The 27300-nt window shown below is 45.1% G+C and overlaps 1 protein-coding gene and 1 long non-coding RNA gene across 4 annotated transcripts in view; one reads left to right on the top strand and one right to left on the bottom strand.

The window, feature by feature from the left end:
• Positions 1-27300, bottom strand: part of LOC138649206 (uncharacterized) — a 247935-nt gene that overhangs the window by 99025 nt on the left and 121610 nt on the right. The window contains exon 2 of the long non-coding RNA XR_011315268.1: positions 5292-5353. This is a non-coding gene — a long non-coding RNA (uncharacterized lncRNA). The remainder of the gene's footprint in view (positions 1-5291; positions 5354-27300) is intronic.
• Positions 1-27300, top strand: part of ZNF469 (zinc finger protein 469) — a 463146-nt gene that overhangs the window by 380438 nt on the left and 55408 nt on the right. The window lies entirely within an intron of this gene.

Below are 27300 nucleotides of genomic sequence, written 5' to 3'. Positions count from 1 at the left end.
AGTTCCAACTGGGTATCGGTCACTCCCACAGACAGTGAATGGAATGGTGACCACGTGTATGCGAGCAATACGGCTACGTCCATACAGGGATTCTCAGGATCTGTCAGCGATCAAACATCCATCACCCATCCTGTGGATATGTGATAATGTATACATCTACAGAACCTCTGGTGTGGCCGCTTAACAGAAACAGTTACAGGCATCATCGTCATCACTGTCTCCACTGGGGCGCACAATATAAATTTGGAGTGTGGGTTGAAACCGAAGTCTCCGGTGGAAATACCCAGAAGCACAGAGAGAACATACAAAGTAATTCCGATGTTCTTGATGGTTATTATTATTATTTATTGTTATAGCGCCATTTATTCCATGGAGCTTTACATGTGAGGAGGGTTATAGATAATAAAAACAAGTACAATAATCTTAAACAATACAAGTCATAACTGGTACAGGAGGAGAGAGGACCCTGCCCGTGAGGGCTCACAATCTACAAGGGATGGGTGAGGATACAGGAGGAGAGAGGACCCTGCCCGTGAGGGCTCACAATCTACAAGGGATGGGTGAGGATACAGGAGGAGAGAGGACCCTGCCCACGAGGGCTCACAATCTACAAGGGATGGGTGAGGATACAATAGGTGAGGGTAGAGCTAGTCATGCAGCGGTTTGGTCAATCGGTGGTTACTGTAGGTTGTAGGCTTGTCGGAAGAGGTGGGTCTTCAGGTTCTTTTTCAAGGTTTCGATGGTAGGTGAGAGTCTGATGTGTTGTGGTAGAGAGTTCCAGAGTAGGGGTGATGTGCGAGAGAAATCCTGTATTCGATTGTGAGAAGAGGAGATAAGAGGGGAATAGAGAAGGAGATCTTGTGAGGATCGGAGGTTGCGTGTAGGTAAGTACCGGGAGACGAGGTCACAGATGTATGGAGGAGACAGGTTGTGGATGGCTTTGTACGTCATGGTTAGGGTTTTGTACTGGAGTCTCTGGGCAATGGGGAGCCAGTGAAGGGATTGACAGAGGGGAGAGGCCGGGTAATAGTGGGGGTACAGGTGGATTAGTCGGGCAGCAGAGTTTAGAATAGATTGGAGAGGTGCGAGAGTGTTAGAGGGGAGGCCACAGAGCAGGAGGTTGCAGTAGTCAAGGCGAGAGATGATGAGGGCATGGACTAGGGTTTTTGAAGATTCTTGGTTGAGGAATGAATGAATTGGTTGAAACAATGACTCCAGCGCCGCAAAGCAACAGTGCTAGCCACTGAGCCACTGTGCAATATGGGAGGCACTGGTGAAAATGTTATATATATAATGACAAGAGAGGTAAAATGTCAGAAAAACAGACATATTAATATCCACTACATATTGGGAATTATCAATCTGACATATTGGGGCTGTATATTTACCACCTTGGATGTGGTTAGCCATACCGTTCTGAGAGCCCCTCCTATTGGACATTTTTGTTTCTTTATATTTTATGCCAGGTGTATTTTATGACTTCTAATAAAACTTGTGGGTTTTTTTATACCATGGTTGGCTTCTTTGGACTACTGATTTAGTACATTGTGTTAGTACATTGTTTGAAGTGCAATATTCGTTATTATATTTAGGGACTTTTCTTCATATTACTAAAATCTAACCCTTCCTGAGCTCATTTTCTCTCACATCAGATCATGGGAAATGATTGATCACCATAAACATAACAATGTGGCAGACAAAGATACAAAAGTTAAGCTTATGACTAGATGATTCTACACTACTTTAAATAGCAAACTGTTTACTATAGATATATAAAACATTATGTGCTGATTTATAGCCATTGGAGTCATAATTTTTAACCGATTTCTCCAAATCGTCTGCCTAGTTATAGAGAGTGTAAGGCATTATTCATGACTACAAAATTAATGTCCTTTGGAAGGACCATAAATATCAGATGGATGAAGGGTCTCTTGCTTTAGGCAGTACAGCCCTTTCTTTCAGTAAACCTTTTAGGAGTCTAGGAAATTGGACTCGAGGTGTATGGCCTATGCCAATAACAGGTCATCAATGTTGTCATTCTAAAATATCTAATTATGCTGCACCTTCAATTAGAAATAGGTGATTAATAATTACTTTACATAGATATCGATTTTCTATTATGCCTAGGACTGAGGCCGGATTCACACACTGCAAGATGAATGTTCGGAATTGTTCAATATTTAGAATTTAGAGTCCTCAGTGGTTGATACCTTTTAATGGCTAACTGAAAATATGGTAACAAATTGCAGCTTTCGAGACTACTCTACTAACACGGTGTTAGGAGTCGAGTTTCCTCTGCTGCACAGGGGGAATCTCGATCCGTGTCTGCTGCGGTCTCCCATTCGGTATCGGCCGCAGTGGGCTCTGCTCAGCGGAGACGTCGCTCCCAGCGTCTCGCTGAGGCTGATTCGGTGCATAGGGTCACTACTGCCTTTTCTGGCTTTCCTATGGTACCCTGCACTGATCTGCGGCGAGCGAGCCTCTCTGGGACTAAGTCCTTGTTTATTCACACTGAGCATGCCCAGGGCAGGGTCTACCATTGGAGGTCGAGGGCCACATGTTCGCTCACATGCTCAGGTGCTGCAGTACATTCCATTGGTCCTCCTGGAAGGTCCTGAAAGGGCAAAAACTTCAGTAGCAGCTTCCTGTGCTGCAACTATATAAACTGCGCATGACCGCACGGCCATGCGCTAGTATTGTCTTGAAAATATGTGTGTGTGTAGATGGATGTGTGTCGAAGGATGAAAGCTCCTAAATATCCCTCCCTAGTGTTGTTGACTGTTTGCGGATGATGGTAGCTATCTAGCGCCCGACTAGCCATCAGCACAAAACACACATAACAGCGTCTAGTTGCTGTGACCGCCTGTACGGCGCCGTGCGCTTTCCTTACCCAAGCCTGGGTGGTTAGCGGCGTCCGTTTGTGCGGCACCGCACGCACTCTCGTGCCTTTATTTACTATTTCGATAGTTCCCTTACACACCCAGTTGCGGTGTTGTGCCAGCAGTGGTCTAATCGGACTTCAATCCTAGTTGGGGTTGTGTTCGCTGACTTATTGCTCGCGCTCTATGTGCGGTACCGCGGTCCTGTGATGCAACAGGATCGCTTCCTTCACGCAGGGTGAAGTTAACCCTTGTATGTATACTTATAGTACCGCCATATAGTCCGTCTTACTTAGCAGCAGGTACTTTCCTGCACGGTGGATCCCGGGTTGCGAACGCACCAATTCCATCTAATAAACTATATATTTGGTGCTTTCCGCCAACCCTAACACACGGTACCAAGATATATATCTTTCCTGTATGGAATTGTTCAAAAACCTAATACTGCATGTTGGATTTTTTTCTGCACTCGTCGCATCGTCCGCCTAAACTAAACTCCAACATTGCGTGATGCAGCCCGTAATGTGTTTAGGGGGTCTTTGGGCCCATCTTCACCTAGATTTGAGGCATTTTTGTTTATAGCGTAGAAAACATCTACAATGAAAAATGTCAGAGGAGGGCCGATAGACTGCATGCCGATAGTATCTGCTCTTTTTGAGGAATTTGGCGAGCTGACAGATTGGAGTGTACACCAAATGTGATATACAGGTTATTCGCTCATGTGTTACCAATGGCAGTGTCACATTTACGTCTTCGTGTTCCTGCTAAGCTGATGACAGACCTGGCTACCCTTTTCTGTAGACTAATGACATTCTCTTAACTCTTACCTGCTGAGATTTCCAGGCTGCCTGTTCCACCCCAGTGTCCAAGGCCTGTCAGTGCCTTTTCCCAGCCACATCCACATAACAAGGTGTGTGTGTTTTTCTTTAAGGGAGGGACTCCTTCAATTAATAGAGGCCGTTTTTTAAAGAAGACCTTGTTGGATAAATAGACAGTAAATGGAAAGGCCAGACAGGAGCCGGCTTCGAATCTCTCACTGCAAGCTGTGAAAATTGGCAACAGGGTCAGTTTTCCAGAGCTTGCCTGGAGTGTCTGTCTGACATCTGTGGGTTCCTTAACCCCTGCTTAACTGCACCTTACCTACAATAACATTAAGAATAACCATAAATAAGATGAGGCACCGTCAGAGTCATCATCTGCACACCAAGTTCCTGTACACTGCACATTATGGTGGTTGTCAAGTAACTAAATACTGATAACGTAACCTTAGTTGAGGACATCAATATCAAATTGTGTTGTCCGACACCTAACCCGCCATCGATCAGCTCATACCTGGTGTCGCTGATGGCCAGAGTCACTACTCCACAGCAAAACATCAGCCCATCAACAGAGCAGAGTGGAAGAGAAGCATCTGCTCTGTCAACGTGATGTCACCAGAAACCGCAAACTCGCCAGCAGAAGAGAACCGAACCGGCAGATATCAGAACTGCAATTACTTAGGCCCATGAAAAAACTAAAATACGATAGGCCTGGATAACCTCTTTAAATGACAGTTCTTCTCTGAAGCTCTGCCACAGGCCAGACTACAAAGGAGGACCAAACCGACATGCAGAGAGAACATGAGTCTCGTCGCTGGGGGGAACAATGGGCACTAGGGCATACGTGCAACTTAGCCATTTAATGGTTTCTTTCAGTGAGTAACTGTGCCATTAAAACTGTTAAACTGCAGCAATCAGAGGCAGCTCCGGCCGCTGCCGTTACGTCACTGGCTGTGTAACAAAGTCAGCGACTGCAGCCGAGTCCTGAGCCTGCTCCATACACTCACCGTGACCATATAACGGAATTTTATGTTATGTGATCGCAAATGGAGGGAACCTGGCAGTCATTACAGAGTTAGTTGGTTACAAGTTCACACTGTATGGAAGACAAATGAGGTAGGTGAGAACAGGACTGGCCAGCAGGAATGATAGGCCACACTTGTCGGATTCTCTCCACATGTCATGAATGAGGTCAGCACAGGAAGATGGAGCCACACGTGAGGGGCTGGACTGGAGGACGCCGTGCAAGATAAGCTACTCTCGGACCACCCTTCGTTGTGCATACTACCAGTTTGCACCCTTTTCTATGCCTGAATGATGATTTTCTAGCATATCAAATCCTGCTTGCACACACACACTTGTAAAGTAGATCACTTCCCGGGAGCCGACAATTACGCTGCATCTTCTCATATGTTTTAACTTACATTAAAAAAACTGAAAGCTTTATTCTACTTCAGGCAGCTGCTCTTTTTATATGCGAGGCCATAAATCACATAGACATCAAGTTATGAATTGTCTGAACCACTTTGATTTTCATGTACAGTAGAACATACAGAAAAAGAAGCAAGCCGTCATATATATGAAGAATAATTACCTTTTAGCTCATCCATCGTAATACGCTCATGAAGCCGTACTAGCAGTCAATGTCAGCAAAGCCTTCAAAAGAAAGAACAGAGATCGTACTGAGATGATTTTCAAGACTTTTTCTTGAGTTTACAGTTTGTATGATCTAAAGGTGCCCATACATGTGATCAGAGTCAGTTGGGTTGACCGCTGTCCCTTCCACCCCATTCTACATGTACGCTTGCTGAGCATGCAAGTGTTCGGTATGGGAAGATAAAGTAACTAGCTGCTAGAAACCTCTGGTGAGAAAAAAAGGATTGGATGTTCAAATTTAGACATGTCCGATCTCTCTAGTCCTCATAAGTAGGGAGAGGGTCAGGGGCACATACAGTTGTGCTCATACGTTTTCATACCCGGCAGAATTTTTGCTTTCTTGGCCTTTTTTTTTTTTTAGAGAAAGTATGAATGATAACACCAAAACTTTTTCGTGGTTAGTGGTTAGGTGAAGCCATTTATTGTTTTCTCTTTTTCAATCATAATTACAACCCAAAACATCCAAATGACCCAGACCAAAAGTTCACATCCCCCATTTCTTCATACCGTGTATTGCCCCCTCTAACATCAATGACAGTTTGAAGTCTTTTGTGGTAGTTGTGGATGAGGTTCTTTATTTTCTCAGATGGTAAAGCTGCCCACTCTCCTTGGCATGAAGCCCCCAGTTCCTGTAAATGCCTGGGTTATCTAGCATGAACTGTGCGCATTTGATTTCCCCAGAGTGGCTCAATGATACTGAGGTCAGGAGACTGAGATGGCCAATGTCTAAACAAGCCCTTGACCTTTTTTTGCACACTTTAGCGTTTTACAGTGCTAGCAAAGTGAATGAGATTTCTGAAATCTCATGCATATGCTGCTTATTTTTTCCTTGTAGATATGAACCTTTAAAGCGTTTTTTTTTTTGTTCCCAAAATCTGCAGTCAATTTTCTCAGCGTTTGTCCAGGGTTTTCACCAATTCAAATGAATGGGAAAAAAACACAAGTAAAAATGCATAAAAAATGTAGCAAAAAGATGCATATTTTACTCAGTATTTATCTTGCCAACACTCTTGTTTTGGCAGTAGGTTTTTTTTAAAGGTGTGCATATATTCTTACATACTAATCAAGAAATTTATGGCCACAATGCCTTTGAACATCAAGTCATATTTAAAATATTCACAAACTGTGAGGATGAAACATAGTCATTAAAATTCTTGACCTAATGTGCACAATTCACAACGGATGAAAAAAATAAAATATTCATCATAAGATTAGACAATGCCCAGTATTTTAATGCAGCATTCACCTTAAGAATGTACAGTTAGAATAATTTCCTGACCACAAGGTCCTGAAAATAAAAGATTGAAGTCACACCGGCTCCCTCTGCAGCAAGTCCCAATAACTGCAATGTCGCTAAACCAAAATTTGCTTCTTTTAATGTACTATTCCTCTTTTCGAAGTAATGATTCCAATTGTTCATGGACGGTCATAGTTGAGACATATAAATAAAATTTAGTGTAAGGGTGGCTGCACACAAGCAGATTTTTTTTTTTTAATAAACGCAGATTTCATTGCTTATCTGCAGCCATTCAACGCAAAGCCTGCATGTGTATAACATGATGATTTTGCAGATCATGGAAAGGATTGTCTATGGTGAAAGTCTGCAGCACAAATTGCTATTCTGAGGACTTAAAAATCTGCACTACAAGTCATACACAAAACCTCCACAATACGAAGAAAAGATTTGTTAAAAGTGTAACTGAATGAAATGTGACCAGTGTCACTTTATGTAGTAATACCTCTGGAACGCTTAAACAAATCCCACTGATTTTGAGATTGTTTTTCCGTGGCGCATTATAGTTTATGTTAATGGTAAACATGGGTCGATATGTTTTGTGCTTATTTATAAAAAAAATAAACAAAAATATAAAAAATAGCAATTTTCAAACTTTGAATGATTATCCCTTTAATCCAGACAGTCATACCAAAGAAAAAACATTAATAAATAATATTTCCCGCATGCCTGCTTTACATCAGCACCATTCGTTCAATGTTATTTTATTTTGTTAGCAATTAAGGAGGTTTAAAAATGTAGCAGCAATTTTTTATTTTTTTCAAGGAAATTTACATTTTTTTTTTTTAGGGACTTATCCAGGTTTGAGGGTCCTATACATTGGAAAATCCCCAAAAGTGATACCGTTTTAAAAACTACACCCCTCGACATAATGAAAACTGCTGTCAGGTAGTTTATTAAAAGTGTATTTGTACCACCTAAATGTCGCTAACCTCTGAACAGGCCGCTAAAGCCAGGAGACTCCAAGGCCGCTATTTGGCTGTGAATTGCCAGTGCAAACATCAGGACGACACAATCGTGATCTCAGGGTGCCGATGTGGTTAAATAGGAAGACCCCACACTGTGTTAACCATTTGTATGATGTAGTCTCTAATGACAGCAGCATCTAAGGGGGTTAAACAGATATGGACGGTGCAAACACTGATCGTGGTAAATGCAACATGTTGTCAGCTGTAGTGTACAGCCGACAGCTACTGGATTGTCACCTGTATGGGGAGGCTAGTCTCTTATATCTCAGGTCAGAAAAAGACGTATTGGCAGTCATTAAGGGGTTAAATGTGCTATACAGTGTTGTTGGGGACAAGCACTGTACCTGTTATAACTTTTCACTCACATGCAAATGACGAGGCTTTGGTGCACCCTTTACGTGGTGGCCAAGAGCTTGGTGCACCCTTGACGTGGTGGCCAAGAGGCTTCAGTGCACCCCTGATGTGGTGGCCAAGAGCTTGGTGACCCTTGACGTGGTGGCCAAGAGCTTGGTGCACCCTTGACGTGGTGGCCATGAGCTTGGTACACCATTGCGCCTCCTCATATTCTGCTTGGCTGACAGTGCTCACTTCCCAGAACGAGGAATGTCGGAATGCTGCCGGGGTGTGTGCGGCCATGTGCATTCTCCTCCCTGTATGTATTTTTTCTTGTGACAATACTCCCGAAAGGGCAGTAAGCAGCGTCAGAAGAAAGAAGACAGGGAGGAGAAAGCATGTGGCCGCACACATGCCGACTGCAATGAGACAGTGCTCGCTCTGGAAAGTGAAGAAGGGTCCCAATATGCAAATTAAGAGTAAGGGGGGACCAAACTCTTGGCCACACTGAGGCTGCATCAAAGCCTCTTCATTTGCATAAGAGTTAAAGTTATTTTCTTAGGCTCTGACCAGTATGGTTGTTATCGGGGCCAAGTCCTCTACAACAACGTATAGCCCATTTAATGCATTTTGAGGGTGATGGACTCCCTTTAAATCCCTTCAATATGAAATTATTAGAACCAACGTATACAGGTCCTTCTCAAAAAATTAGCATATAGTGTTAAATTTCATTATTTACCATAATGTAATGATTACAATTAAACTTTCATATATTATAGATTCATTATCCACCAACTGAAATTTGTCAGGTCTTTTATTGTTTTAATACTGATGATTTTGGCATACAACTCCTGATAACCCAAAAAACCTGTCTCAATAAATTAGCATATTTCACCCATCCAATCAAATAAAAGTGTTTTTTAATAACAAACAAAAAAACCATCAAATAATAATGTTCAGTTATGCACTCAATACTTGGTCGGGAATCCTTTGGCAGAAATGACTGCTTCAATGCGGCGTGGCATGGAGGCAATCAGCCTGTGACACTGCTGAGATGTTATGGAGGCCCAGGATGCTTCAATAGCGGCCTTAAGCTCATCCAGAGTGTTGGGTCTTGCGTCTCTCAACTTTCTCTTCACAATATCCCACAGATTCTCTATGGGGTTCAGGTCAGGAGAGTTGGCAGGCCAATTGAGCACAGTAATACCATGGTCAGTAAACCATTTACCAGTGGTTTTGGCACTGTGAGCAGGTGCCAGGTCGTGCTGAAAAAATGAAATCTTCATCACCATAAAGCATTGACCCTGCCCTTGATGAAACACAGTGGACCAACACCAGCAGCTGACATGGCACCCCACACCATCACTGACTGTGGGTACTTGACACTGGACTTCAGGCATTTTGGCATTTCCTTCTCCCCAGTCTTCATCCAGACTCTGGCACCTTGATTTCCGAATGACATGCAAAATTTGCTTTCATCAGAAAAAAGTACTTGGGACCACTTAGCAACAGTCCAGTGCTGCTTCTCTGTAGCCCAGGTCAGGCGCCTCTGCCGCTGTTTATGGTTCAAAAGTGGCTTTACCTGGGGAATGCGGCACCTGTAGCCCATTTCCTGCACACGCCTGTGCACGGTGGCTCTGGATGTTTCCACACCAGACTCAGTCCACTGCTTCCTCAGGTTCCCCAAGGTCTGGAATCGGTCCTTCTCCACAATCTTCCTCAGGGTCCGGTCTCCTCTTCTCGTTGTACAGCGTTTTCTGCCACATTGTTTCCTTCCAACAGACTTACCATTGAGGTGCCTTGATACAGCGCTCTGGGAACAGCCTATTTGTTGAGAAATTTCTTTCTGGGTCTTACCCTCTTGCTTGAGGGTGTCAATGATGGCCTTCTTGACATCTGTCAGGTCGCTAGTCTTACCCATGATGGGGGTTTTGAGTAATGAACCAGGCAGGGAGTTTATATAAGCCTCAGGTATCTTTTGCATGTGTTTAGAGTTAATCAGTTGATTCAGAAGATTAGGGTAATAGGTCGTTTAGAGAACCTTTTCTTGATATGCTAATTTATTGAGACAGGTTTTTTGGGTTATCAGGAGTTGTATGCCAAAATCATCAGTATTAAAACAATAAAAGATCTGACAAATTTCAGTTGGTGGATAATGAATCTATAATATATAGTTACATAGTTACATAGTTACATAGTTATTAAGGTTGAAGGAAGACTATATGTCCATCTAGTTCAACCCATAGCCTAACCTAACATGTTGATCCAGAGGAAGGCAAAAAAAACCCCATGTGCAAAGAGTAAGCTCCACATTGGGGAAAAAAATTCCTTCCCGACTCCACATACGGCAATCAGACTAGTTCCCTGGATCAACGTCCTATCAAGGAATCTAGTGTATATACCCTGTAACATTATACTTTTCCAGAAAGGTATCCAGTCCCCTCTTAAATTTAAGTAATGAATCACTCATTACAACATCATACGGCAGAGAGTTCCATAGTCTCACTGCTCTTACAGTAAAGAATCCGCGTCTGTTATTATGCTTAAACCTTTTTTCCTCCAACCGCAGAGGATGCCCCCTTGTCCCTGTTTCAGGTCTATGATTAAAAAGATCATCAGAAAGGTCTTTGTACTGTCCCCTCATATATTTATACATTAAAATAAGATCACCCCTTAGTCTTCGTTTTTCCAAACTAAATAGCCCCAAGTGTAATAACCTATCTTGGTATTGCAGACCCCCCAGTCCTCTAATAACCTTGGTCGCTCTTCTCTGCACCCGCTCCAGTTCAGCTATGTCTTTCTTAAACACCGGAGACCAGAACTGTGCACAGTATTCTAAGTGTGGTCGAACTAGTGACTTGTATAGAGGTAAAATTATGTTCTCCTCATGAGCATCTATGCCTCTTTTAATGCATCCCATTATTTTATTTGCCTTTGTAGCAGCTGCCTGACACTGGCCACTGAATTTAAGTTTGTCATCCACCCATACACCCAGGTCTTTTTCATTGACGGTTTTGCCCAGAGTTTTAGAATTAAGCACATAATTATACATCTTATTACTTCTACCCAAGTGCATGACCTTACATTTATCCCCATTAAAGCTCATTTGCCATTTATCAGCCCAAGCTTCTAGTTTACATAAATCATCCTGTAATATAAAATTGTCCTCCTCTGTATTGATTACCCTGCAGAGTTTAGTGTCATCTGCAAATATTGAAATTCTACTCTGAATGCCCCCTACAAGGTCATTAATAAATATGTTAAAAAGAAGAGGGCCCAATACTGACCCCTGTGGTACCCCACTGCTAACCGCTACCCAGTCCGAGTGTGCTCCATTAATAACCACCCTTTGTTTCCTATCCCTGAGCCAGCTCTCAACCCACTTGCACATATTTTCCCCTATCCCCCTTATTCTCATTTTATGTATCAACCTTTTGTGTGGCACCGTATCAAAAGCTTTTGAAAAGTCCATATACACTACATCCACTGGGTTCCCTTGGTCCAATCTGGAACTTACCTCTTCATAGAAACTGATCAAATTAGTCTGACATGAACGGTCCCTAGTAAACCCGTGCTGATACTGGGTCATGAGGTTATTCCTCTTCAGATACTCCAGTATAGCATCCCTTAGAATGCCCTCCAGTATTTTACCCACAGTAGAGGTTAAGCTTACTGGCCTATAATTTCCGAGTTCAGTTTTTGTCCCCTTTTTGAATATTGGCACCACATTTGCTATACGCCAGTCCTGTGGCACAGACCCTGTTATTATGGAGTCTTTAAAGATTAAAAATAATGGTCTATCAATGACTGTACTTAATTCCTGCAGTACTCGAGGGTGTATCCCATCCGGGCCCGGAGATTTGTCAATTTTAGTGATTTTTAGACGCCGCCGCACTTCCTGCTGGGTTAAGCAGGTGACATTTAATTGGGAATTTTTATCACTAGATATTTTGTCTGCCATGGGATTTTCTTGTGTAAATACTGATGAAAAAAAGTCATTTAGCATATTGGCTTTTTCCTCATCCTCATCCACCATCTCACCCAGACTATTTTTAAGGGGGCCAACACTATCATTTTTTAGTTTCTTACTATTTATGTAGTTAAAGAATATTTTAGGATTATTTTTACTCTCTCTGTCAATGAGTCTCTCTGTCTCAATCTTTGCTGCCTTGATTTGCTTTTTACAGAATTTATTTAATTTTCTGTATTTATTTAATGCCTCCTCACTACCTACTTCCTTTAATTCTCTAAATGCTTTCTTTTTGTCACTTATTGCGCCCCTTACAGCTCTATTTAGCCATATTGGTTTCCTCCTATTTCTAGTATGTTTATTCCCATACGGTATATACTGTGCACAGGTCCTATCCAGGATGCTAATAAACGTCTCCCATTTTCTTTGTGTATTTTTGTGTCTCAGGATATCGTCCCAGTAAATTGCACCAAGATCCTCTCTCATCCGTTGGAAATTTGCCCTCCTGAAGTTTAGTGTCCTTGTAACCCCTCTACTACACATCTTTTTAAAGGATACTTGAAAACTTATTATTTTGTGATCGCTATTTCCCAAGTGACCCCCAACCCTTATATTTGATATGCGATCTGGCCTGTTGGTTAATATTAGGTCTAGCAGTGCCCCCCTTCTTGTTGGGTCCTGAACCAGTTGTGAAAGGTAATTGTCTCTCATAATTGTCAAAAACTGAAAGTTTAATTGTAATCATTACATTATGGTAAATAATGAAATTTAACACTATATGCTAATTTTTTGAGAAGGACCTGTACAGGTTGACTTTACTGTTTTAAGGAGTTGTCTGAAATGGTACCCACATTTGCCAACTGCAGGGGCACTATTAAGACCATAAACGTAGGCATATTTACCAGCTTTCTGGTGGTCTGTGCTGAGACTGCTCACCTGACGGCTGATGCCTATGGTGGGCTGTAGCCCCTGGAAAGAGGCGTTATTAGAGACATGCTCAACAAAGCGCCGTTCCAGTCACCCGATTGCAACAGCCAATCAAAGGCCACTGTGGTCAGGTGACCGAAGAACAGCATTTAATTACTTCCAGTGCTAGTGCAAACACCTGGAGCGGGTTGCACTTGATCTATGGGGTACGAGCAAGTATGCCTCAGTTTATTGATTTATAAACATTTTTGCGAAGAGCAAATTTTTCCACAGATCTCTGTGGTTAAAGCAGGCCTTGTGCTCGATCAGTCTGGTTTAGACTGATATTACCATTTCCACAACGTTTTACCTACAGTCTTTCATGGAACATTTGAAAGTGTCATGAGCCACAAAATTTGTGTAATTTTTTCGGATGCTGAAGTGAGTCTGTGATTTATTATCACTATATATATATATGGCTCCCTACAACGCTCACACTGATGCACTGTGTGGCTTTTCAATCAGTATGGATCATAATGTTCCATTCCACTACTCTTCACCGGCTGAGCATGCACAGAGGATGCATTCTTCTACTGAGGGAAAAAAGGACTTTATGTTGTTACAGTCCCTCAAGTGGCCATCCACCAGTCTGAAAAAATACTTCCTTACCTGCCTTTTTTTTTTTTTTAAATTCGTGAAAAATGCAAGTTGATCTTAAAAGGGTTTCCCAATTAAATAGTGTAATGGAATTTGACACGCAGAGCCTTATTTTCACCAAAGCAGAGTCGGGTGGCATCTATATACATTAGAACTTAGGCCGATCACGCAGGTGGGTTTGGTCAAATTTTGTCAACTGCGTAGGGTCACAAAAAAATGAAAATTGATATCAAATGACTGCGTAGCCAAAACCAATTTGCACTGGAATACAAATAATGTATACTAGAACCATTTGTTACAATTAGAGTGGGTAAAAAAACAACAAAAAACACAACTTTGTTTATAAGCAAATATGGTAGAACTTCCGAGCCCCAGAAGATTGCGTGAGATGAGAAATAGCCCCCAAGAACTGATTTAGCCAATAATACAGTCTTATGTCTATATTATTCTTACAGTAAATCTAATTTCTTTGAGCATACGGCATTGAACAATGGGGCGATTTATCAGTAGGCTATTTAAATAGAGGGGGCATGCCACCATAATAAGCTCCACTTGTGTAAATACCTTTAAAGGGAGCCTTCTCATTAACCCAATCCCTTCCAAAGGAAGTCATGACCAGGGGAAAGATCACTACCCTAGCAAAATATTAAAATTACCAATTCATGAGCAAGTCATGAGAATTTACGGCATATACCGTAAGTCTAGTTTGAAATGTAACCATCTGGTGGTAAACAATCCAAATAAGTTATGTTTAATCCTAAATTACTGCCTCATATTAAGTCCTATTAAACTCTTTGCAGGTAGACCATATTCCAGTGATTGGAGAGCAATCAATTACTAAAATCTATCAGTAACGTATGAAGAATGTAGCAAAAGAAAGGTAATAAATATGTTATCTCCACTTTACAAACTGTAATTACAGTATAAGTGCCTGAAAAATTTCTATTCTCAATATTTCCACTGACATCACGATCGGATGCAAAGTCAACAATGACGTCTGCTGAAAGCCCCATCCCGATGCGTCTGCTGAAAGCCCCATCCCGATGCGTCTGCTGAAAGCCCCATCCTGATGCGTATGCTAAAAGCCCCATCCTGATGCGTCTGCTGAAAGCCCCATCCTGATGCGTCTGCTGAAAGCCCCATCCTGACGCGTCTGCTGAAAGCCCCATCCTGACGCATCTGCTGAAAGCCTCATCCTGACGCGTCTGCTGAAAGCCCCATCCTGACGCATCTGCTGAAAGCCCCATCCTGACGCGTCTGATGAAAGCCCCATCCAGACGCGTCTGCTGAAAGCCCCATCCCGATGCGTCTGCTGAAAGCCCCATCCTGATGCGTATGCTAAAAGCCCCATCCTGATGCGTCTGCTGAAAGCCCCATCCTGATGCGTCTGCTGAAAGCCCCATCCTGACGCGTCTGCTGAAAGCCCCATCCTGACGCATCTGCTGAAAGCCTCATCCTGACGCGTCTGCTGAAAGCCCCATCCTGACGCATCTGCTGAAAGCCCCATCCTGACGCGTCTGATGAAAGCCCCATCCAGACGCGTCTGCTGAAAGCCCCATCCTGACGCGTCTGCTGAAAGCCCCATCCTGACGCGTCTGCTGAAAGCCCCATCCTGACGCGTCTGCTGAAAGCCCCATCCTGACGCGTCTGCTGAAAGCCCCATCCTGATGCGTCTGCTGAAAGCCCCATCCTGATGCGTCTGCTGAAAGCCCCATCCTGATGCATCTGCTGAAAGCTCCATCCCGACGCGTCTGCTGAAAGCCCCATCCTGATGCGTCTGCTGAAAGCCCCACCCCATCCTGATGCGTCTGCTGAAAGCCCCATCCTGATGCGTCTGCTGAAAACCCCATCCTGATGCGTCTGCTGAAAGCTCCATCCCGACGTGTCTGCTGAAAGCCCCATCCTGATGCGTCTGCTGAAAGCCCCATCCTGATGCGTCTGCTGAAAGCCCCATCCTGATGCGTCTGCTGAAAGCCCCATCCTGATGCGTCTGCTGAAAGAACCATCCTGACGCTGGACAAGCCATTCAAAGATGCCCATTCGGTCTGATTTTAAGCTAGACTAGATGATCACAAATGGTAGATACTGTTGGAAACCGAAACAATCATCTATCCAGATTGTCAACTTTTAGCAGTAGCTTAAATAAGTTGTCTGGGCTTTCTATGTAATTTCTGTGTACCTAGGATGCAGAATGCTGACAGTTTGTAATATGTTCCCTGTCAGCATTCTGCATGGTGTCCTAGGTATCACACTTCGGCTACGTTCCCACAATCAGAAGTAGCACGGTTTTGGACTCAGTGTATTTCGCTGCGTCCAAAACACAAAGTTCTGATTGTCACACTTATTTGTCAGTACATGAGGATTCACCCCATGTAATAGAATTTAATTGGTCAAAATCTGCAGATCCGCTACAGAAATTGACATTTTGCGGCTCTTAAACCAGCTCCATGGGTGAGTTTACGCAGCGGTAAATAGCAGCACAGTGGACAAGGGATTTCTATAAATCCCATCCACTGTGCTTCTAATGTAGACCGTAACCACCCCCAGTCTCTGCCAGACCCTCAGTGTGGCACACAGGGGGGGAACAGTAGGGGAATGACTCAGCTGATTGGACACACAAGGAAGGAAAAGGCTTCCTCAATCAGCCATTCACACACTTCACTAAGCAGCTGTATTATGTGGTATACAGTAGGGAAAAAAAGTATTTAGTCTGCCCCCAATTGTGGAAGTTCTCCCAAATATAAAGGTGAGAGAGGCCTGTAATGGACATCATAGGTCGAACACAACTATGAGAGTCGAAATGAGAAAACAAATCCAGACAATCAACTTGTCTGATTTGGGAAGATTTATTTTGCAAATTATGGTGGAAAATAAGTATTTGGTCATTAACAAAATTTCATCTCAATATTTTGTTATATATCATTTGTTGGTAATGACAGAGGTCAAACGTTTTCTGTAAGTCTTAACAAGGTTGTCACACACTGTTGGTGATATGTTGGCCCATTCCTCTATGCAGGTCTCCTTTAGAGCAGTGATGTTTTGGGCCTATCATTGGGTAACCTTGACTTTCAACTCCCACCAATGGTTTTTCGTGGAGTTGAGATCTATAGACTGGCTAGGACACTCCAGGATCTTCATATGCTTCTTATGAAGCCCCTCCTTCGTTGCCCTGGCGGTGTGCTTAGGATCACTATCATGCTGAAAGACCCATCCACGTTTCATCTTCAATGTTCTTGCTGATGGAAAGAGGTTTCCATTCAAAATGTCACGATACATGGCCCTATTAATTCTTTCACGTACACAGATCAGTCGTCCTGGTCCCTTTGCAAAGAAACAGCCCCAAAGCATGATGTCACCCCATGTTTCACAGTAGGTATGGTGTTCTTTAAATGCAACTCAGCATTCTGTCTCCTCCAAACATGACGAGTTTTGTTTCTACCAAACAGTTCTACTTTGGTTTCATCAGACCATATGACATTCTCCCAATACTCTTCTGGATAATCCAAATGTTCTCTAGCAAACTTCAGATGGGCCCAGACATGTACTGGCTTAAGCAGGGGGACATGTGACACTGCGGGATCTGAGTCCCTGGCGGTGTAGTGTGTTACTGATGGTAGCCTTTGTTACGGTGGGCCCAGCTCTATGCAGGTCATTCACTAGGTCCCCCTGTGTGGTTATGGGATTTTTGCTCACCGTTCGTGTGATTATTTTGACCCCACGGGGTGAGATCTTGTGTGGAGCCCCAGATCGAGGGAGATTATCAGTGGTCTTGTATGTCTTCCATTTTCTTATTATTGTTCCCACAGTTTATTTCATCACATCAGCTGCTTGCCTATTGCAGATTCAGTCTTCCCAGCCTGGTCCAGAACTACAATTTTGTTTCTGTTATCCTTCGACAGCTTTTTGGTCTTAACAATAGTGGAGTTTGGAGTGTGACTGTTTGAGGTTGTGAACAGGTGTCTTATATACTGATAACAAGTTCTAACAGGCACCATTACTACAGGTAATGAGTGAAGGACAGAGGAGCCTCTTAAATAAGAAGTTACAGGTCTGCAAGAGCCAGAAATCTTACATGTTCTTAGGTGACCAAATACTTATTACCACTGTGGATGTGATGTGGGGACATGTGAAGCTCTATCACCACTGTGGAAGTGATGTGGGGACACGTGACACTTTATCACCACTGTGGATGTGATGTGGAGACATGTGAAGCTCTATCACCACTGTGGATGTGATGTGGAGACATGTGAAGCTCTGTCACCACTGTGGATGTGATGTGAGGACATGTGAATCTCTATCACCACTGTGGATGTGATGTGGAGACATGTAACGCTCTATCACCACTGTGGATGTGATGTGGGGACATGTGAAGCTCTATCACCACTGTGGATGTGATGTGGGGACATGTGAAGCTCTATCACCACTGTGGATGTGATGTGGAGACATGTGAAGCTCTATCACCACTGTGGATGTGATGTGGAGACATGTGACGCTATCACCACTGTGGATGTGATGTGGGGACATGTGAAGGTCTATCACCACTGTGGATGTGATGTGAGGACATGTGACGCTCTATCACCACTGTGGATGTGATGTGAGGACATGTGAAGCTCTATCACCACTGTGGATGTGATGTGGAGACATGTGACGCTCTATCACCACTGTGGATGTGATGTGAGGACATGTGACGCTCTATCACCACTGTGGATGTGATGTGAGGACATGTGAAGCTCTATCACCACTGTGGATGTGATGTGGAGACATGTGAAGCTCTATCACCACTGTGGATGTGATGTGGAGACATGTGAAGCTCTATCACCACTGTGGATGTGATGTGGGGACATGTGAAGCTCTATCACCATTGTGGATGTGAAGTGGGGACATGTGAAGCTCTGTCACCACTGTGGATGTGATGTGGAGACATGTGAAGCTCTGTCACCACTGTGGATGTGATGTGGAGACATGTGACGCTCTATCACCACTGTGGATGTGATGTGGGGACATGAGAAGCTCTATCACCACTGTGGATGTGATGTGAGGACATGTGAAGCTCTATCACCACTGTGGATGTGATGTGGAGACATGTGACGCTGTATCACCACTGCGGATGTGATGTGAGGACATGTGAAGCTCTATCACCACTGTGGATGTGATGTGGAGACATGTGACGCTCTATCACCACTGTGGATGTGATGTGGAGACATGTGACGCTCTATCACCAATGTGGATGTGATGTGGGGACATGTGAAGCTCTGTCACCACTGTGGATGTGGAGTGGAGACATGTGACGCTCTATCACCACTGTGGATGTGATGTGAGGACATGTGACGCTCTATCACCACTGTGGATGTGATGTTGGGACATGTGACGCTCTATCACCACTGTGGATGTGATGTTGGGACATGTGAAGCTCTATCACCACTGTGGATGTGATGTTGGGACATGTGACGCTCTATCACCACTGTGGATGTGATGTGGGCACATGTGAAGCTCTATCACCACTGTGGATGTGATGTGAGGAAATGTGAATCTCTATCACCACTGTGGATGTGATGTGGTGACATGTGACGCTCTATCACCACTGTGGATGTGATGTGGAGACATGTGAAGCTCTATCACCACTGTGGATGTGATGTGGAGACATGTGAAGCTCTATCACCACTGTGGATGTGATGTGGGGACATGTGAAGCTCTATCACCTCTGTGGATGTGATGTGGGGACATGTGAAGCTCTATCACCACTGTGGATGTGATGTGGAGACATGTGAAGCTCTATCACCACTGTGGATGTGATGTGGGGACATGTGACGCTCTATCACCACTGTGGATGTGATGTGGGGACATGTGAAGCTCTATCACCACTGTGGATGTGATGTGAGGACATGTGACGCTCTGTCACCACTGTGGATGTGATGTGGAGACATGTGAAGCTCTATCACCACTGTGGATGTGATGTGAGGACATGTGAATCTCTATCACCACTGTGGATGTGATGTGAGGACATGTGAAGCTCTATCACCTCTGTGGATGTGATGTGAGGACATGTGAAGCTCTATCACCACTGTGGATGTGATGTGAGGACATGTGAAGCTCTATCACCTCTGTGGATGTGATGTGGGGACATGTGAAGCTCTATCACCACTGTGGATGTGATGTCGAGACATCTGAAGCTCTATCACCACTGTGGATGTGATGTGGGGACATGTGACGCTCTATCACCACTGTGGATGTGATGTGGGGACATGTGAAGCTCTATCACCACTGTGGATGTGATGTGGAGATATGTGAAGCTCTATCACCACTGTGGATGTGATGTGGGGACATGTGAAGCTCTATCACCACTGTGGATGTGATGTGAGGACATGTGAATCTCTATCACCACTGTGGATGTGATGTGGGGACATGTGATGCTCTATCACCACTGTGGATGTGATGTGGAGACATGTGAAGCTCTATCACCACTGTGGATGTGATGTGGAGACATGTGAAGCTCTATCACCACTGTGGATGTGATGAGGAGACATGTGAAGCACTATCACCACTGTGGATGTGATGTGGAGACATGTGAAGCTCTATCACCACTGTGGATGTGATGTGGGGACATGTGAATCTCTATCACCACTGTGGATGTGATGTGGGGACATGTGAAGCTCTATCACCACTGTGGATGTGATGTGGAGACATGTGACGCTCTATCAACACTGTGGATGTGATGTGGAGACATGTGAAGCTCTATCACCACTGTGGATGTCATGTGGGGACATGTGAAGCTCTATCACCACTGTGGATGTGATGTGGGGACATGTGACGCTCTATCACCACTGTGGATGTGATGTGGGGACATGTGAAGCTCTATCACCACTGTGGATGTCATGTGGGGACATGTGAAGCTCTATCACCACTGTGGATGTGATGTGGGGACATGTGACGCTCTATCACCACTGTGGATGTGATGTGAGGACATGTGAAGCTCTATCACCACTGTGGATGTGATGTGAGGACATGTGAAGCTCTATCACCACTGTGGATGTGATGTGGGGACATGTGACGCTCTATCACCACTGTGGATGTGATGTGAGGACATGTGAAGCTCTATCACCACTGTGGATGTGATGTGAGGACATGTGAAGCTCTATCACCACTGTGGATGTGATGTGGAGACATGTGACGCTCTATCACCACTGTGGATGTGATGTGGGGACATGTGAAGCTCTATCACCACTGTGGATGTGATGTGGGGACATGTGAAGCTCTATCACCACTGTGGATGTCATGTGGGGACATGTGAAGCTCTATCACCACTGTGGATGTGATGTGGAGACATGTGACGCTCTATCACTACTGTGGATGTGATGTGGGGACATGTGACGCTCTATCACCACTGTGGATGTGATGTGGGGACATGTGAAGCTCTATCACCACTGTGGATGTGATGTGGGGACATGTGAATCTCTATCACCACTGTGGATGTGATGTGGGGACATGTGAAGCTCTATCACCACTGTGGATGTGATGTGGAGACATGTGACGCTCTATCAACACTGTGGATGTGATGTGGAGACATGTGAAGCTCTATCACCACTGTGGATGTCATGTGGGGACATGTGAAGCTCTATCACCACTGTGGATGTGATGTGGGGACATGTGACGCTCTATCACCACTGTGGATGTGATGTGGGGACATGTGAAGCTCTATCACCACTGTGGATGTCATGTGGGGACATGTGAAGCTCTATCACCACTGTGGATGTGATGTGGGGACATGTGACGCTCTATCACCACTGTGGATGTGATGTAAGGACATGTGAAGCTCTATCACCACTGTGGATGTGATGTGAGGAAATGTGAAGCTCTATCACCACTGTGGATGTGATGTGGGGACATGTGACGCTCTATCACCACTGTGGATGTGATGTGAGGACATGTGAAGCTCTATCACCACTGTGGATGTGATGTGAGGACATGTGAAGCTCTATCACCACTGTGGATGTGATGTGGAGACATGTGACGCTCTATCACCACTGTGGATGTGATGTGGGGACATGTGAAGCTCTATCACCACTGTGGATGTGATGTGGGGACATGTGAAGCTCTATCACCACTGTGGATGTCATGTGGGGACATGTGAAGCTCTATCACCACTGTGGATGTGATGTGGAGACATGTGACGCTCTATCACTACTGTGGATGTGATGTGGGGACATGTGACGCTCTATCACCACTGTGGATGTGATGTGGGGACATGTGAAGCTCTATCACCACTGTGGATGTGATGTGGGGACATGTGAAGCTCTATCACCACTGTGGATGTGATGTGGAGACATGTGACGCTCTATCACCACTGTGGATGTGATGTGGGGACATGTGAAGCTCTATCACCACTGTGGATGTGATGTGGAGACATGTGACGCTCTATCACCACTGTGGATGTGATGTAGGGACATGTGAAGCTCTATCATCACTGTGGATGTGATGTGGGGACATGTGATGCTCTATCACCACTGTGGATGTGATGTGGGGACATGTGAAGCTCTATCACCACTGTGGATGTGATGTGGGGACATGTGAAGCTCTATCACCACTGTGGATGTGATGTGGGGACATGTGGAGCTCTATCACCACTGTGGATGTGATGTGGAGACATGTGAAGCTCTATCATCACTGTGGATGTGATGTGGGGACATGTGATGCTCTATCACCACTGTGGATGTGATGTGGGGACATGTGAAGCTCTATCACCACTGTGGATGTGATGTGGGGACATGTGAAGCTCTATCACCACTGTGGATGTGATGTGGAGACATGTGACGCTCTATCGCCACTGTGGATGTGATGTGGGGACATGTGACGCTCTATCACCACTGTGGATGTGATGTGGAGACATGTGAAGCTCTATCACCACTGTGGATGTGATGTGGGGACATGTGATGGCTCTGTCACCACTGTGGATGTGATGTGGAGACATGTGAAGCTCTATCACCACTGTGGATGTGATGTGAGGACATGTGAAGCTCTATCACCACTGTGGATGTGATGTGGAGACATGTGAAGCTCTATCACCACTGTGGATGTGATGTGGGGACATGTGAAGCTCTATCACCACTGTGGATGTGATGTGGGGACATGTGAAGCTCTATCACCACTGTGGATGTGATGTGGGGACATGTGAAGTTCTATCACCACTGTGGATGTGATGTGGAGACATGTGAAGCTCTATCACCACTGTGGATGTGATGTGGGGGACATGTGAAGCTCTGTCACCACTGTGGATGTGATGTGAAGACATGTGAAGCTCTATCACCACTGTGGATGTGATGTGGGAACATGTGATGGCTCTATCACCACTGTGGATGTGATGTGAGGACATGTGAAGCTCTATCACCACTGTGGATGTGATGTGGAGACATGTGAAGCTCTATCACCACTGTGGATGTGATGTGGGGACATGTGAAGCTCTATCACCACTGTGGATGTGATGTGAGGACATGTGAAGCTCTATCACCACTGTGGATGTGGTGTGGAGACATGTGATGCTCTATCACCACTGTGGATGTGATGTGGAGACATGTGACGCTCTATCACCACTGTGGATGTGATGTGGAGACATGTGAAGCTCTATCACCACTGTGGATGTGATAAGGAGACATGTGAAGCTCTATCACCACTGTGGATGTGATGAGGAGACATGTGACACTCTATCACCACTGTGGATGTGATGTGAGGACATGTGACGCTCTATCACCACTGTGGATGTGATGTGGGGACATGTGAAGCTCTATCACCACTGTGGATGTGATGTGGGGACATGTGAAGTTCTATCACCACTGTGGATGTGATGTGGGGAAATGTGAAGCTCTATCACCACTGTGGATGTGATGTGGGGACATGTGACGCTCTATCACCACTGTGGATGTGATGTGGGGACATGTGAAGCTCTATCACCACTGTGGATGTGATGTGAGGACATGTGACGCTCTATCACCACTGTGGATGTGATGTGGGGACATGTGAAGTTCTATCACCACTGTGCATGTGATGTGGGGGACATGTGAAGCTCTATCACCACTGTGGATGTGATGTGGGGAAATGTGACGCTCTATCACCACTGTGGATGTGATGTGGGGACATGTGAAGCTCTATCACCACTGTGGATGTGATGTGAGGACATGTGACGCTCTATCACCACTGTGGATGTGATGTGGGGACATGTGAAGTTCTATCACCACTGTGCATGTGATGTGGGGGACATGTGAAGCTCTATCACCACTGTGGATGTGATGTGGGGACATGTGACGCTCTATCAACACTGTGGATGTGATGTGGAGACATGTGAAGCTCTATCAACACTGTGGATGTGATGTGGAGACATGTAACGCTCTATCACCACTGTGGATGTGATGTGGGGACATGTGAAGCTCTGTCACCACTGTGGATGTGGAGTGGAGACATGTGACGCTCTATCAACACTGTGGATGTGATGTGGAGACATGTAACGCTCGATCACCACTGTGGATGTGATGTGGGGACATGTGACGCTCTATCACCACTGTGGATGTGATGTGGGGACATGTGAAGCTCTATCACCACTGTGGATGTGATGTGGAGACATGTGACGCTCTATCACCACTGTGGATGTGATGTGGGGACATGTGAAGCTCTATCACCACTGTGGATGTGATGTGGGGACATGTGAAGCTCTATCACCACTGTGGATGTGATGTTGGGACATGTGAAGCTCTATCACCACTGTGGATGTGATGTGGAGACATGTGAAGCTCTATCACCACTGTGGATGTGATGTGGGGACATGTGACGCTCTATCACCACTGTGGATGTGATGTGGTGACATGTGACGCTCTATCACCACTGTGGATGTGATGTGGAGACATGTGAAGCTCTATCACCACTGTGGATGTGATGTGGAGACATGTGAAGCTCTATCACCACTGTGGATGTGATGTGAGGACATGTGAATCTCTATCACCACTGTGGATGTGATGTGGAGACATGTGAAGCTCTATCACCACTGTGGATGTGATGTGGGGACATGTGAAGCTCTGTCACCACTGTGGATGTGGAGTGGAGACATGTGACGCTCTATCAACACTGTGGATGTGATGTGGAGACATGTAACGCTCTATCACCACTGTGGATGTGATGTGGAGATATGTGACGCTCTATCACCACTGTGGATGTGATGTGGGGACATGTGACGTTCTATCACCACTGTGGATGTGATGTGGAGACATGTGAAGCTCTATCACCACTGTGGATGTGATGTGGGGACATGTGAAGCTCTATCACCACTGTGGATGTGATGTGGGGACATGTGAAGCTCTATCATTACTGTGGATGTGATGTGGGGACATGTGAAGCTCTATCACCACTGTGGATGTGATGTGAGGACATGTGACGTTCTATCACCACTGTGGATGTGATGTGGGGACATGTGAAGCTCTATCACCACTGTGGATGTGATGTGGGGACATGTGAAGCTCTATCATTACTGTGGATGTGATGTGGGGACATGTGAAGCTCTATCACCACTGTGGATGTGATGTGAGGACATGTGACGCTCTATCACCACTGTGGATGTGATGTGGGGACATGTGACGCTCTATCACCACTGTGGATGTGATGTGGGGACATGTGATGCTCTATCACCACTGTGGATGTGATGTGGGGACATGTGACGCTCTATCACCACTGTGGATGTGATGTGGGGACATGTGACGCTCTATCACCACTGTGGATGTGATGTGGAGACATGTGAAGCTCTATCACCACTGTGGATGTGATGTGGGGACATGTGAAGCTCTATCACCACTGTGGATGTGATGTGGGGACATGTGAAGCTCTATCATTACTGTGGATGTGATGTGGGGACATGTGAAGCTCTATCACCACTGTGGATGTGATGTGAGGACATGTGACGTTCTATCACCACTGTGGATGTGATGTGGAGACATGTGAAGCTCTATCACCACTGTGGATGTGATGTGGGGACATGTGAAGCTCTATCACCACTGTGGATGTGATGTGGGGACATGTGAAGCTCTATCATTACTGTGGATGTGATGTGGGGACATGTGAAGCTCTATCACCACTGTGGATGTGATGTGAGGACATGTGACGCTCTATCACCACTGTGGATGTGATGTGGGGACATGTGACGCTCTATCACCACTGTGGATGTGATGTGGGGACATGTGATGCTCTATCACCACTGTGGATGTGATGTGGAGACATGTGACGCTCTATCACCACTGTAGATGTGATGTGGGGACATGTGAAGCTCTATCACCACTGTGGATGTGATGTGGGGACATGTGAAGCTCTATCACCACTGTGGATGTGATGTGGGGACATGTGAAGCTCTATCACCACTGTGGATGTGATGTGGGGACATGTGAAGCTCTATCACCACTGTGGATGTGATGTGGGGACATGTGAAGCTCTATCACCACTGTGGATGTGATGTGGGGACATGTGAAGCTCTATCACCACTGTGGATGTGATGTTGGGACATGTGAATCTCTATCACCACTGTGGATGTGATGTGGGGACATGTGAATCTCTATCACCACTGTGGATGTGATGTGGGGACATGTGACGCTCTATCACCACTGTGGATGTGATGTGGGGACATGTGAACTTCTATCACCACTGTGGATGTGATGTGGAGACATGTGAAGCTCTATCACCACTGTGGATGTGATGTGAGGACATGTGAATCTCTATCACCACTGTGGATGTGATGTGGAGACATGTGAAGCTCTATCACCACTGTGGATGTGATGTGAGGACATGTGAATCGCTATCACCACTGTGGATGTGATGTGGGGACATGTGATGCTCTATCACCACTGTGGATGTGATGTGGAGATATGTGAAGCTCTATCACCACTGTGGATGTGATGTGGAGATATGTGAAGCTCTATCACCACTGTGGATGTGATGTGAGGACATGTGAAGCTCTATCACCACTGTGGATGTGATGTGGAGACATGTGAAGCTCTATCACCACTGTGGATGTGATGTGGGGACATGTGAAGCTCTATCACCACTGTGGATGTGATGTGGAGACATGTGAAGCTTTATCACCACTGTGGATGTGATGTGGAGACATGTGACGCTCTATCACCACTGTGGATGTGATGTGGGGACATGTGAAGCTCTATCACCAGTGTGGATGTGATGTGGAGATATGTGAAGCTCTATCACCACTGTGGATGTGATGTGAGGACATGTGACGCTCTATCACCACTGTGGATGTGATGTGGGGACATGTGAAGCTCTATCACCACTGTGGATGTGATGTGGAGACATGTGAAGCTCTATCACCACTGTGGATGTGATGTGGAGACATGTGAAGCTCTATCACCACTGTGGATGTGATGTGGAGACATGTGAAGCTCTATCACCACTGTGGATGTGATGTGAGGACATGTGAAGCTCTATCACCACTGTGGATGTGATGTGGGGACATGTGAAGCTCTATCACCACTGTGGATGTGATGTGAGGACATGTGAATCTCTATCACCACTGTGGATGTGATGTGGGGACATGTGATGCTCTATCACCACTGTGGATGTGATGTGGAGACATGTGAAGCTCTATCACCACTGTGGATGTGATGTGGGGACATGTGAAGCTCTATCACCACTGTGAATATGATGTGAGGACATGTGACGCTATCACCACTGTGGATGTGATGTGGGGACATGTGAAGCTCTATCACCACTGTGGATGTGATGTGGAGACATGTGAAGCTCTATCACCACTGTGGATGTGATGTGGAGACATGTGAAGCTCTAT

This window comes from Ranitomeya imitator, chromosome 9 (assembly GCF_032444005.1).
Source record: "Ranitomeya imitator isolate aRanImi1 chromosome 9, aRanImi1.pri, whole genome shotgun sequence".
Lineage (NCBI taxonomy): Eukaryota > Metazoa > Chordata > Amphibia > Anura > Dendrobatidae > Ranitomeya > Ranitomeya imitator.
The sequence above is the reverse complement of the archived record's forward strand: the minus strand, read 5'-3'. Positions and strand labels throughout refer to the sequence as shown.